The 17304-nt window shown below is 37.9% G+C and overlaps 1 protein-coding gene across 1 annotated transcript in view; it reads right to left on the bottom strand.

Moving 5' to 3' along the window:
- CDC73 (cell division cycle 73) overlaps positions 1 to 17304 on the bottom strand; it is a 163059-nt gene that overhangs the window by 83559 nt on the left and 62196 nt on the right. The window lies entirely within an intron of this gene.

The following is a 17304-nucleotide window of genomic DNA, read 5'->3' as shown; positions in this document are numbered from 1 at the left end:
GAGTGCGATGAAAGTCACTCTTGCGTCCCACTAAAAGTGAAAGGTAAAAATATAGATTATATTTATAGGTTTTCACTCTACCAATGCACATATTTAGAAAGCTCATTTCCCAATAGGTTGCTGCCTCCTAATGCTAGATTTCTAAGTCACTGTTTGTTGTCACAGTGCCAGGTTTACAATCATATACCTTTGATTTAGTAGAAAACCTTCCTGCAACCTCCAATAGTACCTTTATTGGGCAAAAAAAATGCTTGATTGGGTAATAGTTATATTATTCGATTCACTATTATTTATTTTAATAAAAACAGACTATAGCTATGGTCACTCAAACCTTCCTTTACAGGGATGTTACTCAGAAGGTAACGGTTAGTCAGCTTCTGCATTATTTAAGTCTTCTCTGGTTTCCCCTAATCTTTAGTGCAGTGGGTTTTCAAACGATGTAAGGCACAGAGAATGTACTGATTTTTTGGTTGATCTTCAGGTAATAATGGAAAGACATCATGAGTCCACACAGATACTGCTTACTCTTAGCCACCTTTGATATGATTGACCACAAGTCAAGTACTAGTAGGTATGAACAAGCTACATTACAGTGGTTGTTTTTTTTCCTCCCATGGAACCCTGAGCTCTTTGGTAACATGAGCAATTTGATTTTAGAGGTCTCTCTCACCACCTTTCTGTATTTAATTTAACTACTCAGATAGTACCACAACCACAGTGTATGAGCATCTTCAAAATATTAAACAGAACAATCTCTCTTCTTTCCAGGCCTGTAGGAAAAATTGCTTGACTAGTTTATATTTGCATGAGAGAGTGGATATGTTGCTTGGATTAAGCAAAAGCTGCACTGAAGAAATAAATCTTATTTGTTCTGAAAATGACGACGTCCATAGCCATTCCCTCTACATGTACATGAAGGTGACGGAGGGAAACAAACTTTGGGGCTGCTGCTTTACCACTGTTCTGATACCCATTTTTGGTTTTCCTTCAAATTCAGATCCAACAGTTTGCTTTCCAGTTGATACGTGTCAGAGATAGCATTCTGGATGAAAGCTAGACAAGATGGAAATAATGCTGCTGGTTATTGGGAAGACATCTGGAGAGATGGTTGGGGGCAGACTGTTCAAGGAACAGCGTACATCCTTAATGGAGTGATTATGTGATATGCTATAATGGGTTTATAATGTATTCAGCACTGGGCCCTGATGTTCAGTTAAGAGCAATGGCTCAAGATGCCTTCCCCAATCAACAGCTGACAGAATACAGCCCTTCCTCTCTGAGTAGGGCCTCAATACTTAGCCATACCTTTGGCACTTCCAGGCTGGACCACTAATATACTTTTTATTTGAGTTATTCAGAAGTTTAAGAATATTGTTTAACAAGTATTTAACAAGACATACACAGCACATAACACTTCTCTGTACTGGAATTCTGCTTGCTGAAGCGTTAAATCCAAGGGGTTAATAGCTAAACCCTATGTGGCTTGACACTTGAACTCTAGGATTTGGCAGCAAGCTATCCTCTAACAGACCCATCTTTGGAACTTGTTCCTCCTGAAAGTCTGCCCAAGTTCAGCAGTTTAGGACAGGTTGCAACATCCATCAGTTTAGTCTGACACTAACTGGCAGAGGATTTGTTCGCGATCAGGTGGAAAGAGAGAGAGAAGCTGCTTACTTTTATAAGCCATATTGAGAGTCCATCATAGTTTAAAAAATTTGTATTAGTGCCTATGTAACTTGAAGGCACTTTATAAATACGAAACTAAATATTTGGACTATAAACAAGATAGCCAGTCTACTGAAGTTTTTTCGCCCCTGAACACTGTTCTCTTTCCCTTGTTCAGAACAAACTTTAAGAAGTGAAGGGGGCCTTGTACACTGAAAGACAATTACAGGATGAAATAGTAAAATCTTTTCCCCTTTAAAAAAAATAAAAATTGCTTTCCATTTCTCTATGTTGTGTTTAGACACCACTTAGTTTCTGATCACCCTAGTACAAAAGAAAGCATTAGTTCATGTTTAAAATAATGCAACAATTTATGCTACAAATTGTTTACCTTTTTTGTTGTGTTGTTTGTAATTTTTCACTTCCAATATTCTCTTCATTAGAAGAAAAAGATGGTTTGAGTTTTACATTGTCACCTTTCCAAACTAAGATGGACAGAAACTATATTTTTCCTAAATGTAGTTTGAGCATTTGTGGCTAAAGATAAAGGATCTGTTCTATGGTATGTTCCTACAATACACATGTACCTACAAGTCAATATATACCTCAATTGCCAACGTTAAATGAAATATTTTCATTCATCTGTTTTTTGGTTGTAAGATGAGAAAAAGAACAAATGGAATCAAACCATAAGATGACAGTTATATTATCAGGTAGATGTAAGGGAAGGGAACACAGTTAAGAGCAGTCTTAAATGATGAGAACAATGGGTCAGTGGGTTATCAGCGGGGAAATTTCATGATTTTTGGCTAACAATTGATACTTCCTCAGCTAAAGACATGTATACAAAATAACTATGTGTAATCCAGAAAATAATTATTGAAAACAGACATGATCTGACAATATATCTGTTCCCTGTGCATCTTCAGCTAAGCAAGCGAGCTAGGTTCCTTGCCAGCTCAAACATCAATACCCCTTCTCTGTGGAAAAACAAGGTCTTATGGTTAACAGCACGGGGTTGGGAGACAGGAGTAACTCTGATAGATTTCCTGTGTGATCTCATGACCTCTCTCTGGTTCCACATGCAAAATAAGGATAAAAATACTTCCCAGCCTCTTGTGGTGCTTTGGGGAGAAATTCAATGTCTGTAAGATGCTTTTGAGACTTAAATGGAAGATACTACAGAAGAGCAAAATGTTCTTAACTAAGTTCAAAGTTATTAACTCAATTTTTCATGGCTGTTTGTTGTGCTATACATAACTGCTAACTTTCAGATCCTAGGTTGAAGGTGACATGCTGGTAAATAGTTCAGCATCCTACCTCAAGAACTGACCATATTTTCTCAGTACATGTCTACACTAAAAAGACTTAAGTTGACCTATGTTAGGTCCACTTACAGCCGCCACAGTAATTATGTCAGTGGCTGATGTTTACGCTACCTTCCTTCTGCCAGTGGTGTGCGTCCTCACCAGGAGTGCTTCCACTGACTGAAGAGGCGCAGTGTGGGGGGCTGAAAGCCAGGGCAGCTTCCACACAGTTCCCTGCTGGGAGCTGGGGATGCAGCCGCCTGGGCATCTCACTTTCTTGAGCGGGGAGCCAGTAGCAGCAGGGTTCAGGCTTCCCGGCTTTCTTGTCAATTTCTCAGCTCCAGCATGGAGCCCTGAAATTGATAAGACAGCCCAAAGCCCATGTAAGTAACACAATGTATACACAGACATTGTGTTGCCCTAACTACACTGACATAACCCCTATGCCTCTCGTGGAGGTGGATTTATTATGTTGATGTAGTAGAGCACTTACATAGTCGGAACAAGGCTGTAGTATGTACATTGACATAATTAGGTCGACTTAAGCTGCCTTACATCAACCTGCAGAGTGGAGACCAGGCCATAGTAAACTGTAAAAGTCCATCTGATATTGTGAGGAGGTAAACATGGAATCTCACATGTTTTACAAGTTATATTTCAGAGTATATCCATACTAAACCAAGGATTATATTCCAGTATCCTTACTATTCTAAGCATTTTTATCAAAAAAGTGTAAAAGCGCAGCTAAAAAAAAATCGCTACTCTGAAGGGTCTCTTTTTCCCCCCACCTATTTTCCTAATGTGCACTAACCCAGCGAAAGCCTCAGACATGCGCCAATATGAAATAGTTGGAAAAACTGGCAATGAGATTAAAAATTTAGAGCCATAAGTATGTGAAAACTTGAGAGTGAATGGAGAAGGTAATATAAAAACACCAGTTCCCTTCACATTTCTTGTGAAGGGTAAATACTAATGCATAGTTGAATCCGTAACTCTCAGTTCTTTTTTTTTAAATGACTACAATAAATAGTACATTTGCCAAACTCAGAAAACATTGTTTTTCTTAATTCTCCATTTTGATGTATGTCATGTAGAAATATTTTATGCCTTTAAAAGAACAGTATACTTAGCTACAGGCTGAGTGAATGGAGGACAATTACAGTTGAAAACAAACTATGATATCTTCCCTTAAATTTCACTGGATGCAGAAAGCCCAAAGCGGATTTTACAAGGATAGTGACTCAGAGACAACGTCTTCCAAAACAGTCTGTTATAACTGGTATGTGCGAATGCCTTGGAAGATTGAAGTGATTCAAGTCTGTAAGCCACAGTTTAGGAATGTAGTATTTACTGTACTATTGCAGGTCAGATCTTCGGTATTTCAGCTTCCTACCTCAACACTGATCATCAATATCTATTTTTGCCTGCTGAGCTATTAACATATGCGTCTAGCCAGCTGTACAGTGATGTACAAAGGAGGCAAAGAGAAGGCAAGAAAGACCTTTATTCTGTATCCAAGGCAAAAATAAAGTCACAGGTGTAAGGAATAAACATAGGTACTTAGGTCACCTCAGTTAAAACAATATCTAGTTGTCAGACTACAAAGATGAAATAGTCAGGCACTACAAATGAGGCAGCTAAAAAAACGCTACATTCAGGTTAAAAAATAGGACACTTAACTAGTGTTAAGGAATATTTCAAAAGGAGGACAAACTAGAAAACAATGTTTGAATCTATAGTTAGAAAGGCCTATATAGCTATCCATTCTGAAAGAAATGAAGTACAAAGTAGGGGGTAGCTCCATTTCTATGTCAAAATTTCAAGTCATTTTGCAATTACAAAGGCACGCTTTTTAAGAGTTGTACCTTGATCAGAGGTAACCCTAGAGAAAGTGACATGAAAGTATATCAGGAGGTCACTAACTCCAGAGGTAATCTTTTCCATAGATGGCTGTCAGTGAATATTCAAAACAAAGGGTATCTAAAATTTAAAGAGTTTATTTACCATGAAATTATTAATTACTGTTCTCTTTTGATTAGTGCAGTAATAAATGAGAACTAACCTGGCTACAGAATGGCACTTTCCTTTCACAGTGAAATTACTACAAAAGGATTCAGCTGAACATGGATATAGATGAAAACTACCATGTTGCCTCCTGGTATTACCATGGCAACAGTTACAAGAGCTCTCTCTTAAGTATTTAAATCCAACAGTTTCACAGTAACACCAACACTACCAGAATGATGGTGATGCTGTATTTTGCTTTACGAGCTAACTGCTCAAATCACAGTATATTAACCATTTTCTTCATACTTTTCAAGAATTAACTCTTGGTCAGAGTACTCTGAATGAGACTAATCTTGAATGACTTTTTTTTTTTTTTTTACATAAGTGTCCCTCCAGCATAAGAAACACTCATAGCTATGCCTTTATGTAGTCTCAAAGATTCCACTTAAACCACTTGTTAACCTTTGTTGATGTAAAGTTGAAGTCAATACAGCTAAAATCTTTGATAGATTTTCTCTCAAGGAGTTATATTCTTGGAATAACTGGGCAAGAAAGTAATATAAGTATGTTTGAGAAAAGGAGTTGTCTGTCTAAATAGAGAACAGAATTTCTGTGTATACCAGGGTGGATAAAAATCAACGATTTAAAAAATAAAAACAAAAAAAATCGACTGTTTTTATTTAAATCTGATTTTTTTTATATAAAATGTTTTGAGGAAAATACCTATCTAAAGATAGTTTTAATTAAGATATATTTGAGCTATAATGTATCTCATCATGGAATAGGGATTATACATTTTAATTCTATAGTATGAGACAATATATTCATGTCATGTTTAAGAAAAGTTTTGTAAATGAGTTCCAATAGCTCATGGATTAGGGACCCAATTTTATGGGGTTCCAGGGGCTTCTGTATAGATTATTTAGGTTAATCTTTTTATCTACCCAATGGGACTTTGCGCTCAGTCTAGAAGGTACTATCAGAGATGTAGATGTTTAGTTTTGCAGTTCTCAAACTGTGGATTTGTGTCTCCAGAGAGAACATGCCTGTTAACTGCGAAAATGTTTTTAAATAAATAAATAAAAGGTGAGAAACAACCACCCTCAATCCTATTGTCCCTCTGCAAATTTGTGTACACAGAATCAATCCCTTACCTCTCTCTAAAAGTGCAAAGTTTCAAAAAGTTTGATGAACAGAAGATTGTTGGGGACGGAATAGATCTGGACAAGAAGAAGTCTGGAGATAAATGTGAGAAGGGAGGGACAGGCAGTAGAAATAAAAGTGAAACTGTTTGAGCAGCATATTCCAGAAGTCTTGAGGTCTTTCTGAGTGTAGCCTTCATTGATTTGAGATCTACCATACCGTTCTCTCATTAGAACAGAAAACCTATAATGGCAGCAGGCCATAAGAGACCCATTTTGGGAATAAGAACCAGTCAAGAAATATATGTTTGCTGATTAAGTTTTAAAGAAAGTCACACAAGTGAACTGGTGGAAGTCACTTAAGCACTTGGATTCAGAGACTGTTGAAGTGATAATCTCACTTTTAACAGCAGTAGCTTCTTCTGCTGGTGTATAAAGATTTTTTTTTCCTTTGGACTAATTCATTCCAAATTGAGAAATCGTTTGGGACCTGAAAAAGCAAGAAAGCTTGTTTTTTCTCTTCCAGGTTATGAGCAAAACAGGAAAATGAAGGTGAAGACAACTGAGTTAGCTGTAGAAGCCAACATTTTAAGTTTCTTATGTTGATCTGGCTGACAGTCAATTTTTAATTCTTTTTTTTTTAATATTTCATTTAACTATTTTAGTTAAACAAAAACAAATATGATTTTAAAAACTTCAATGTTTAACTAAACTCAAAAATTCATATGCTGTTTTGTTAAAAAATATGTTTGCTGTTAAAGAAAAAAATACAGAATACATAATATTGATTTAGTTAAATAAAACAATTTAAATGTCTGTCTGGTGATGTTCTCCTCCTAATACAGCATAGCAAGAAAATCCTCCAAATATTAATGATTAACCTGGGGGCGGGGGAAGGGGGAGGAACCTTTTGTAGTGATAATCAAGGTGGGCCATTTCCAGGCCTTGACAAGAATGTCTGAGCAACAGTGGGGGGAGGTTTGGGGAACAAACATGGGGAAATGACAGGTTTCAGAGTAGCAGCCGTGTTAGTCTGTATCCGCAAAAAGAAAAGGAGTACTTGTGGCACCTTAGAGACTAACAAAGTTATTTGAGCATAAGCTTTTGTGAGCATTACATAGAGACTGTCCAGTTTGGCCAATGTACATGGCAGAGGGGCACTGCTGGCACATGATGGCATATATCATATTGGCAGATGTGCAGGTGAACCATGTAAAAGAATAAATGGACACAAATCAGACGTCAAGAACTATAACATTCAAAAACCAGTTGGAAAATGCTTCAATCTCTCTGGTCACTCGATTACAGACCTAAAAGTGGCAGTTCACCAAAAAACTTCAAAAACAGACTCCAACGAGAGACAGCTGAATTGGAATTAATTTGCAAACTGGATACAATTAACTTAGGCTTGAAAAAAGACTGGGAATGGATGGGTCATTACACAAAGTAAAACTATTTCCCCATGTTTATTCCCCTCCCCCCGCGGTTCCTCAGACATTCTTGTCAACTGCTGGAATATGCCCACCTTGATTATCACTACAAAAGATTCCGCACTCCCCCGCCCCCCACCCCGCTCTCCTGCTGGTAATAGCTCACCTTACCTGTTTCAGAGTAACAGCCCTGTTACTCTGTATCTGCAAAAAGAAAAGGAGTACTTGTGGCACCTTAGAGACTAACCAATTTATTTGAGCATAAGCTTTCGTGAGCTACAGGTCACTTCATCGGACGCTGTAGCTAACGAAAGCTTATGCTCAAATAAATTGGTTAGTCTCTAAGGTGCCACAAGTACTCCTTTTCTTTTCACCTTACCTGATCACTCTCCTTACAGTGTGTATGGTAACACCCATTGTTTCATGTTCTCTGTGTATATAAATCTCCCCACTGTATTTTCCACTGAATGCATCCGATGAAGTGAGCTGTAGCTCATGAAAGCTTATGCTCAAATAAATTGGTTAGTCTCTAAGGTGCCACTGTTGGATCATATTAAAGAAGTTCTGAATTAAAATCACAAATGAGTTTGATTCCCCATAGTTCAAATTCCAGGGTATTACTAATTAAGAGGTCTCTTGGTTTTTGGTACTTTTTCTCTCCCTCTATGTGTGAAACTTGCAAGCTGCTAACTGTGTTAGTACATTCTAAGACAGAGTCTGTTCTCAAAGCAGTTCACAGAGAGAGAGACTCAAAACAATACTCTAACAACAGAAACAGCACCCAGAGACTCCCCGCCCTTTCGTTGTATTAACAATTGTCATTAAAATAGAGATAGAGGATGTATGTGGATGGATGCTTGGTGTGGATAATAACTGAATGATCAGGGAGGTGCCAGCCTAAGAATCCAGTGTCCATCGGCTGAAGAAGGCATCAAGTGGAAATAATCAAAGGACCGCCGCCCCCCCCCCCCCCCGGAGGGCAGACTGGAATCCATCCAACAGCCTCAAGGATGGAAGAACCAAAGAACAAGATAACATCTTGGAGCCGTCAGGAATGTGCTATCTGCTGATTGATTCAGCAACAGCATGATGAAGCAATTCCCACAGACTGGCATAGGAAGAAATTCCTATAAAAATAGACTCTAAAAAGTGAGAACTTTGGGGTCTGTTTCTGCAAACCAACTTCCAGGAGCATCAGATGAGCATCTGACAAGGCCCTGCTCCCTCCTCATGTCCAGGCCACCTGGCCAGTGGCTTGGCATGAGCAACTCTAAGGCTGGTAACTATGATAACAACCTTGCAGAACCTGTGTGTGTGTGTTTATATGAATGAATGTGTGAATAAATATGAGATTGAATGGAATGTTATAGCTATAACTAACTGCTTACTATGATTCTTTCTGTATTCACAATAAATGTGGTATTTTGCCTTTTTCCCTTTAATAAGATCCTGCTGGTTTTTATTTTATTGGTATAACACCACAAGTACTCCTTTTCTTTTAACTCACTGGGTACATCAAAGGATATTAAAGGCAAGTGCGTAAATCAGCATAATTTAAACACTTCCACCTCCAAAAAAGAGCAAGTCTTCAAAAAGTTTCACACCTACAAGAGCGCAACAGATTAAATAAGTATTCTAGCTTTTCTGGTCTTTAATCATGAAGTTAACTACGATAGGATACTTCAATGGTCATTTGTCAACAAGACACTATTTAGTATGTATACTAAAAAGAAAACTGATATTTACAACTAAGCAATTCTCTGAATAGCAATTACAGATATCTGAAATTGAACTGCACGGTAGCCACAAACACTATTCGAAGCTTGTAAGAAAGTAATACATTTCATTTTGCCAACACAAAAGATCGAGTTAAGTATCCCCTCCTGTTAACACTTTTCAAAACATCATACTAGGTTACAAGTCAGTATGATGCCTTGGTTAATAAAACCACTAAATCCCCCAGCTCTTCTTTTAAAAAACAGCTCTTCTTGTGAAAACGCCAAGTGCTCCCGTGCCTCAGTTTGCTTCAGGCTTTAAACAACAAAAACTCTGACCACAAAAAAAAAAAAAAAAGGCTTTGCTAATAAAATACTGAATACCTTTGTCCACAGGAAAACACATTTTGCTGAACTGTCAATTAAATATTTCATATGTGCTGCATTTGAAGAAGTGGAGTTGTAAGAAACACATTTGAGAAAGAGAGATTCGATGTCCCTTGTATGATTTCCATGCAGCACACATCGCCTCCAATACAGGTGTGAACTTTGGTATATGAAATGAGCCTCAGCATTAACAGCCACTGTTACTACAGTCCACAGGCAGTATAGCATAGTAAAGCAAGATAGAACAACTGTGGAAATAGCCATCTGAGAATCTCTCTAAAATTTTATGTCAAATGTTAGTACTTCAACTTAAGGCAAATGCCAGTCTTCTTATAGACATCCCTCTAAAGTCCACCTAGACATTGATTTTTGTAGACAGAAAAATTCAACTCAATTAGCTAAACTTGTGGAAAAAACTAATTTACCCCTGTATCATCTTTGAATAATGTAAAGCATGTGTGTTCTTACAGATTGTTCTTTTATGTAGAAGAAGGTAGCATTTTTATGTTCCAATCATTTAAAGGAACAAGGATATAGTTCAGATGTGCTCTTAACATTACTTAATTCAGATGCCAAACTAAGTCAGGGGTTCTCAAACTTCATTGCACTGTGACCCCGCTTCTAACAACACAATTACTACATGACCCATTTGGGGGGCGAGAGGGAGTCAGAGCCGGATCACTGACACCCTGAGTGCGGGGAAAGGAAGCTGCAGGCCAAGCCCTGACACCCCCGGGGGGGGGGGGGGTGGCTGTAGCTTAACCCCCATTGCCCCAGATGCAGGTGAAGGTGGGGGTGGAGCTCAGGCTTCTGCTTCAGCCCTGGGTCCCAGCAAGTCTAATGCTGGCCCTGGGAACTCCATTAAATATGGGGTCACTTTGCGGTCCTGATTCACAGTTTGAAAACCACAATGAGTCTATCAAATATAAAGCTGATGGGACAACTGATACACCTGGTGCTGAAAAAGCAAATTCTAAAGCCTATTCTGTAAACACATGGATACATATAAAAATTGAAGTTGCTCTTGAAATAGATACATCTAACAGTAAATATTCTCTAATAATTCATAATGTCAACAGGACTTCTCAGTATTTTTTAATTATGAAAGATTTTAAAGTGTATACAAAAGACACATTTTACTATTTTACCACATCCAAAAAACACAAAAGAAATTTTTGAAATGCTTCTTCTGTTTTAGACGTTTATCTACTAAATATTAGGAGTTTAAAAGTTAAATCTGTTCTTCTCCACCTTCTCAAAATAGGATAATGGATTGATATTTAGAGTATGGTCACAAATCTATGAAAGCATAATTCAATATTGGTGCTATCACAAGAGTTAAGACTCATGTCATTTGTTCAAGTTTAAAAGACACAGAAGTTTCCATCTATTCTTAACATTTAGACTTTTCAGTAATGGGTGAATCACTTTTCTTCCTTTCACAGACAATCTGCTTTCTACATCCAAGATGTGATTTTCTGTCCAGTCAATTGTGAAGATTGATGTTGCAAATCTGTTATGCCCAACTTTCATTAACATTGGGAACTAAAATCAAGGTAAGAAAATGAGAGCTCAATTAAAAATTGCAGGATTTAAATCTGAGTAAAGAATAAGTATTGTCATGTTCATTATCCACATACCAGATGGGACTACCATCATATTTTTTTCTTTAAAGCATTACCTCACTTCCTACTCCTACTCCTCCTGTAGTCACAGCCAAATGACTACAGTGATTTATTGTCTGAATTCGCACTAGTAGAGCAGAATGGAAAAACTAGCAATAAAATGTATGATCACAAGAAACTGTTTCTTCCCCATCTTTCCTTCTGTTCATCTGAGGAAAAAAAAATAGTGCACGCTTGGTAATTATATAAAGTGTATATTCATGTCTTCCAGAGAAGTCTAAAAACCAAGCATTTTTGAAAAACTGTGTTGCATAAAAGCCTGTGTTTTGAAAGATTGTGTTGCATAAAAAGCCTGTCTCATGACAGCCAAATAATATAGTTATACCTATATTTCAGCAATTCTAATTCTGTACAAGAAAGGAATCTGTCAATTATAATATTAAGCATTTTCCATTAAGAAAATTATTCTACATCACCCTTCTCCTATCTTGCCATGGTTTAAATCAAAAGCTTGGTTTACACCAGCAACTTATGCCAGTATAACTACATCACTCCGTGTATGGAAAATCCACACCCCGGAGTGATGCAGTCAAACTGACGCAACTCCTGGTGGGAGCTATGTTGACTGCAGGGCTTCTATCGTCGACATACCAACCGCCTCTCAGGGAGCTGGAGTACCTACTGCAACGGGAGAAACCATCCCATCCTCATAAGCAGAGTCTCCACTGAAGCACTATAGCAGTGCCGCTGCAGCATTTTAAGTGCAAACAAGCCCAAAGGCATATGAACACACCCACCCACCAACAAAATAGATACACATCTTGCACATTCACAAGGCTTTGTACCACTGAGAACCAACAGGGTCCAGGACTCACTTCTAGAGTGAGAGATGGTTGCATTTTAAAGGATGAAGTACATTTGCTGCACCATTGAGGATGCATTGAGATTTGCATAAATGATAAAATACATCCTCTATGGAGAATTTTCAAGTAAATCTTAATTAGCTTATGAATTGAGCACATTTTAAAGTGACCACTTCTTAAATTTTAGTAAGTCTAATTGTTTCAGTACTGTGACAGGAAATTTAATAGGCCTCAGACTTTGGTCAAGCCTATCTAGGCCTTTGACAATGGTCAAGCTTGTTTCTGAGTATAAGGGGCAGCAGGGAAGGCAGAATGGAAAGTTTTAAGCAGACAATTTGTAACAGACAAGCATGTTAAAGTGTAACCACAACAGTAGTGTTAGAAAGCGGATGTCAAACACAAGAGAAACACCTGTGAATAACGTATAGAAAAACAAGCTTTTTCCTATACCCCAAATAACGAAGCTTGTTTTGATAGATTCCTAACAAGGCAAAATATCGATGCGAAAGTGTGTGTAACTGGTCGTGGTTTTAAGCTATATAAACTCCTGTATTTCTGTATTCGGCAGAGCAATCCTGCAGTGAGCATTGCTTGAAATAAAGGGCCTCAGGCTGCTTCTGATCCAAACACAACACGTGGACATTTTTTCCACCACAGTACCCTTCCAACAAAGAAATTCATTAAGTTTCAGAGCTGAAAACTAACTCAATTAGAGACATTTGCAATACCAGAGGCCTTTTCAGTGCTGGGATTTTAGCCACCAAAAGAGCTGTGCCAATGCAAACCCATGAGCTAGAAACCATTTATGCTGGTGCAGTGCAATTTACACATGTGCAGCTTACCTCAGTTTCAAACCAAGGTAAATTGTACCCCCTCCATAGCTACTCGCTCCCCCACCAACTACCGCCTTTCACAGTCCTATACCCCCCAATCCATTTTCTACTGGAAAACCACAAAAAAATGTATACCTAAAAAGTATGTGCTTATAACTTTTGCAAGTTAAAAACATTTTAGAGTATAAAAAAATTAAATAATTTTCCAAAGAGACTTAATTTGTCTTAAAACCGCAAAAAACAAAACCAAAAAACCGCACACAAACCAGATGAACACAGTCTCTTGCCTCTTTTCTTCAGGTTTCCTGATCCACATACACGCACACTTTTTTTTGACATATCCATTCAGAACACACAGGCAGTCTAAGTATTTCTGATGAAGTCCATCCTACAGCTCTCAAATTTTTGAGGTCATAAAGGCATCTAACATTTCTACACCTGATGATCCCTACAGAATGGCTGTATAACAAGGAGGACTCTCTTAGATTGGATCACAGACTGTATCAAATCCCAGACTACCTTGTCTTCTTAAAATGACTCCCGGTAAGGTCAACTGGACTTGGTTTGTTTTCATTCACTTGCACTGTATCAATGACTTAAGTGTATTGAAATTTTAGTCTAATGAGTCAACATGCATTAAAATATTTACATACTTGAAAAGTTCATATTACATTTTACAGAATAATTAAGTTTACACAGGATTATTCCTCCTTCCTATGCAAAAAGTTTGGCTAAATTATGCAAAGAATGGCATAGTAGGAAAAATGAATTAAAAGCAATAAACAGCGGTATCTTTAAAAGGTTAAATAGCTTGGAATCTATGCATCTATGACAAATTGTAGAACGATTTAGAAAACAAAATGCTACACAAGCATGTGATTGCTCTAACAGAATTATAAAATTAGTGGATGAAGAGAAGGCAGAAGATTTATTATAGCAACTTCAGAGCACTTGCTCAGGTAACGCCAACATTTGAAAAATTAATTCAAACTGGCTTGGACAGGAGCACTGTCACCTAACTAGACAAGTGGCTGAAGTACTCTCTAAATAAAAAGTGATAAAATCAATATACCTAGCTGGTGGTGAGATATTTAGTAGGGTGCTTCAGGTTCTGCGATAGCACTGATTTATTTTAGCATGTAAGTCAGATATATAGGGGAAAAAGTAGTAATCACTACATTAAGTTAGCATATATTGTATAAAATGAAAAAAACCAACCCGTGTTGCAACTCCAGTGAGGACAGCAATATTACCTAGCATTAGGGACAAGGAATAAAATGAGACTCAGCCTAATAAAATGCTATCCAGTACAGCTGGGGAAAATAATCCCAAATATTCAATGGAGGGAGATACAAAGCAGTTACACATACGAGACTTATAAGAGCCATCATCACGTTTACTAGGGGAAGTCACACTGCTTGAGACTATAAAAACTATCGTGCACAAGGCATTCAAGATTATCCTGCATTGGCAGACAGTCAAAAATGATTTACTGTAATAGGTCTTTTCCATCTCTAATTCCTACAATTCCATGATCTAATTCAGTGTTTAATTCCCAAGGAACATTCCTCTTATTCAGATAATCCCTAAATGGAATAAATAGATAAAGTCTCAACTTGGTTTCATTCAATTGTAAAAACAGGACAGTCTCCCATTAGCACTTAATAATGGGAATGAAGAACATGAAGGAAGCAAGCATACCCAAAATGTAACAGATCAAAAATTAACAGCAACAATGATCAATTCCTAAAAACACAAAGTAGATTGGAAAATGTCATGGACTTTTTTAAAAAATACATACAGCACAGTATTTGGGTTGATAAACAGAAAGCCCTATTAGCTGGTAAATTATAAATGAAGATTGAAATAGCCATGAAAATCAGAAGAGATTGAATTCCACACTTTGGAAAACATGGACTCCATAGTCTAATGATTTACAGCATAGGATGAAGAGTTGAGATACCTGAATTCAATTTCTGGATATGGCATGGATTAAATGTGTAACCTTGTGTGCACTGCATAACCTCTGTTGTCCCCACTTGAGAAATGGGGATAATATTCACCTCTCTCAGGCTACTCTAAAGCTTAATTTTTATGTTCGTAACTGTTTTGGAAGTCTTGGCTTGAAAATTCTATTTGGAAAATGGGTCTGCAGCAATGTTAAGAGTAAATTATACCAGAAGCTGATCTCTACCTCGAACTTTCTATTATAAAAGACTAACTTTCTCTAAGAACCTTACGCCTTCATTGTTTGTAGCAGTACTATGAAATTTGGCAGTGAGAAAAAGTCCTTGGACTAGAGAAATCTGTTTTCTAAGTTCCACAAAATTCCAATCAGCTTACCCAAGTTATAAAACAGGGGTGGACAAACGTTTTGGCCTGAGGGCCATATTGGGGTTCCAAAACTGTATGGAGGGCCGGTGTGGCGTACTTACGGCTGAATTTTTTTCCATGCAGTAAAGCATAAAGTGAGATTTTCAGGATCTGAAATTCTTTAAGTTACACTGTACTGTACCACCAGGTAACACCACACTAAATTACAAGGTAATTTATATGCCTACATGAGGTAACTATATATTATCAGCAGCTAGTTAAATTAACAAGAACACAAGCAATAGAATATTCGGCACAAAGTGTATCATAAAGCACATTTTCCCCAGAAGTATTCCACTGAGTTTAATAAATAAAAATAGAATCAACATGTTAAGCAAACAACTCATTTTCTTAAGATATAACTAGATTGACAACACTGTTTAATGTTGCAGTTTGTTTGTCCCCACTGGTTCCCCAACGTTAACTAGATAAAAACGAACTGAAATGCAGTGCACGCTCCAGATTTCTTGCTCTAGAATATACAGGGAGGGAGACTTGTGTTGAAAAGAAAGAAGGAAAATGAGAAACTGAGTGGATCAAAATTTAAAAATAATAATAAAATTACTTTGACAGTTCTCTCAGTATGTAGTAGTTTCTAGGAATGGTCTTAAAGTTTAAAGTCCTCCACAGCACATATCACTAGCACTTTGTCAGTCATACTGAAGTTCCCCAAGGACATTTTACATGAATGTTAAAGAATATTTATTCCATATATTTTTATCTTAGGAATAGGGCCCTACCAAAATTCATGGTCCATTTTGGTCAATTTCATGGTGATAGGATTTTAAAAACATTGTAAATGTCATGCTTCCGGAGATTTAAACTGAAATTTCACAGTATTTTAAGCGTGGAGGTCCCGATCGTGCGTGGGCGGGGAAAAAGGTTGCAAGACTATTATAGGTGGGTCGTGGGACTGCCACCCTTACTTCTGCATAGTATACTTCTGTACAGCTGCTAGTGATGGTGCCACCTTCAGAGCTGGGCATCCAGAGAGCAGCAGCTGCTGGCTAGGCACCCAGCTCTAAAGGCAACGCCTCTGCCAGGAGTAGCACAGAAGTGAGGGTGGTATGGTATTGCCACCCTCACTTCTGCTGGCTACTGGTAGGGGCGCAGAAGTAAAAATGGCAATACCATATCATGCCACCCTTACTTCTGCACTGCTGCTGGCGGCAACGCTGCCTTTAGAGCTGGGCACCAAGCATGAAATGGAGGGTAGCATATCCTGAAGCAAATGAGTTTCAAGTATTAAGAAGATGAGACAATGAGATACTTCAATATGTAACTTGTTTCTGCCCATGATACAATTACTGTTTTGTAAAACAGAACCATCCTGTCCATTCTACTCATTAAAATAGGACAGTTACCAATATGGTAACAAACCACTCCATAAAAGATCTCTCTCTCGGAGCAGATACACCACTTTGCACACTTAGCCTTCAATATTACTGGTTCTTCACAAGGCCAGAGCTTCAGCTTCCCAAGTTCAAGCTATAAACCATATCTTTGTGAGTATGGCATGTTTAGCTTTAGACACACAATCCCAACAGGTCCAATCATCTCCACCATAAAACCGACTCACTTAGCAGTTGCCCTACATTTACTATGATCATCACTACCTTACCAAAAAGTCACCTAGTTTTTGTCCTCCTAATCTTTGCCCTCACTTTCTTATATATGTCCCCTGTCCTGACACCCCTCCCTCCAATCTAGCCTCCTGACTCCCTCTACACTACGGTCTATCACTACAATTCCTTTCCCATTTAAATGATTTTGAGCCATCACACTGTGCTGATTGCTGGTTTATGTAACCACAGGATCCACACCACACTGTTACTGTCTAATTCCCTCCTACTGTTTGCTACACTTGTATCTTGTCTTGAATTACATTGTAAAGTCTTCGGGGCAGGGACTGTGGGTATGTCTACACTGGAGTTGGAAGTGTAATTTCCAACTCTGG

Source organism: Lepidochelys olivacea, assembly GCF_965140295.1.
Source record: "Lepidochelys olivacea isolate rLepOli2 genome assembly, chromosome: 8".
Classification (NCBI taxonomy): Eukaryota; Metazoa; Chordata; order Testudines; family Cheloniidae; genus Lepidochelys; species Lepidochelys olivacea.
This window is presented reverse-complemented; position numbering and strand designations above follow the sequence as displayed.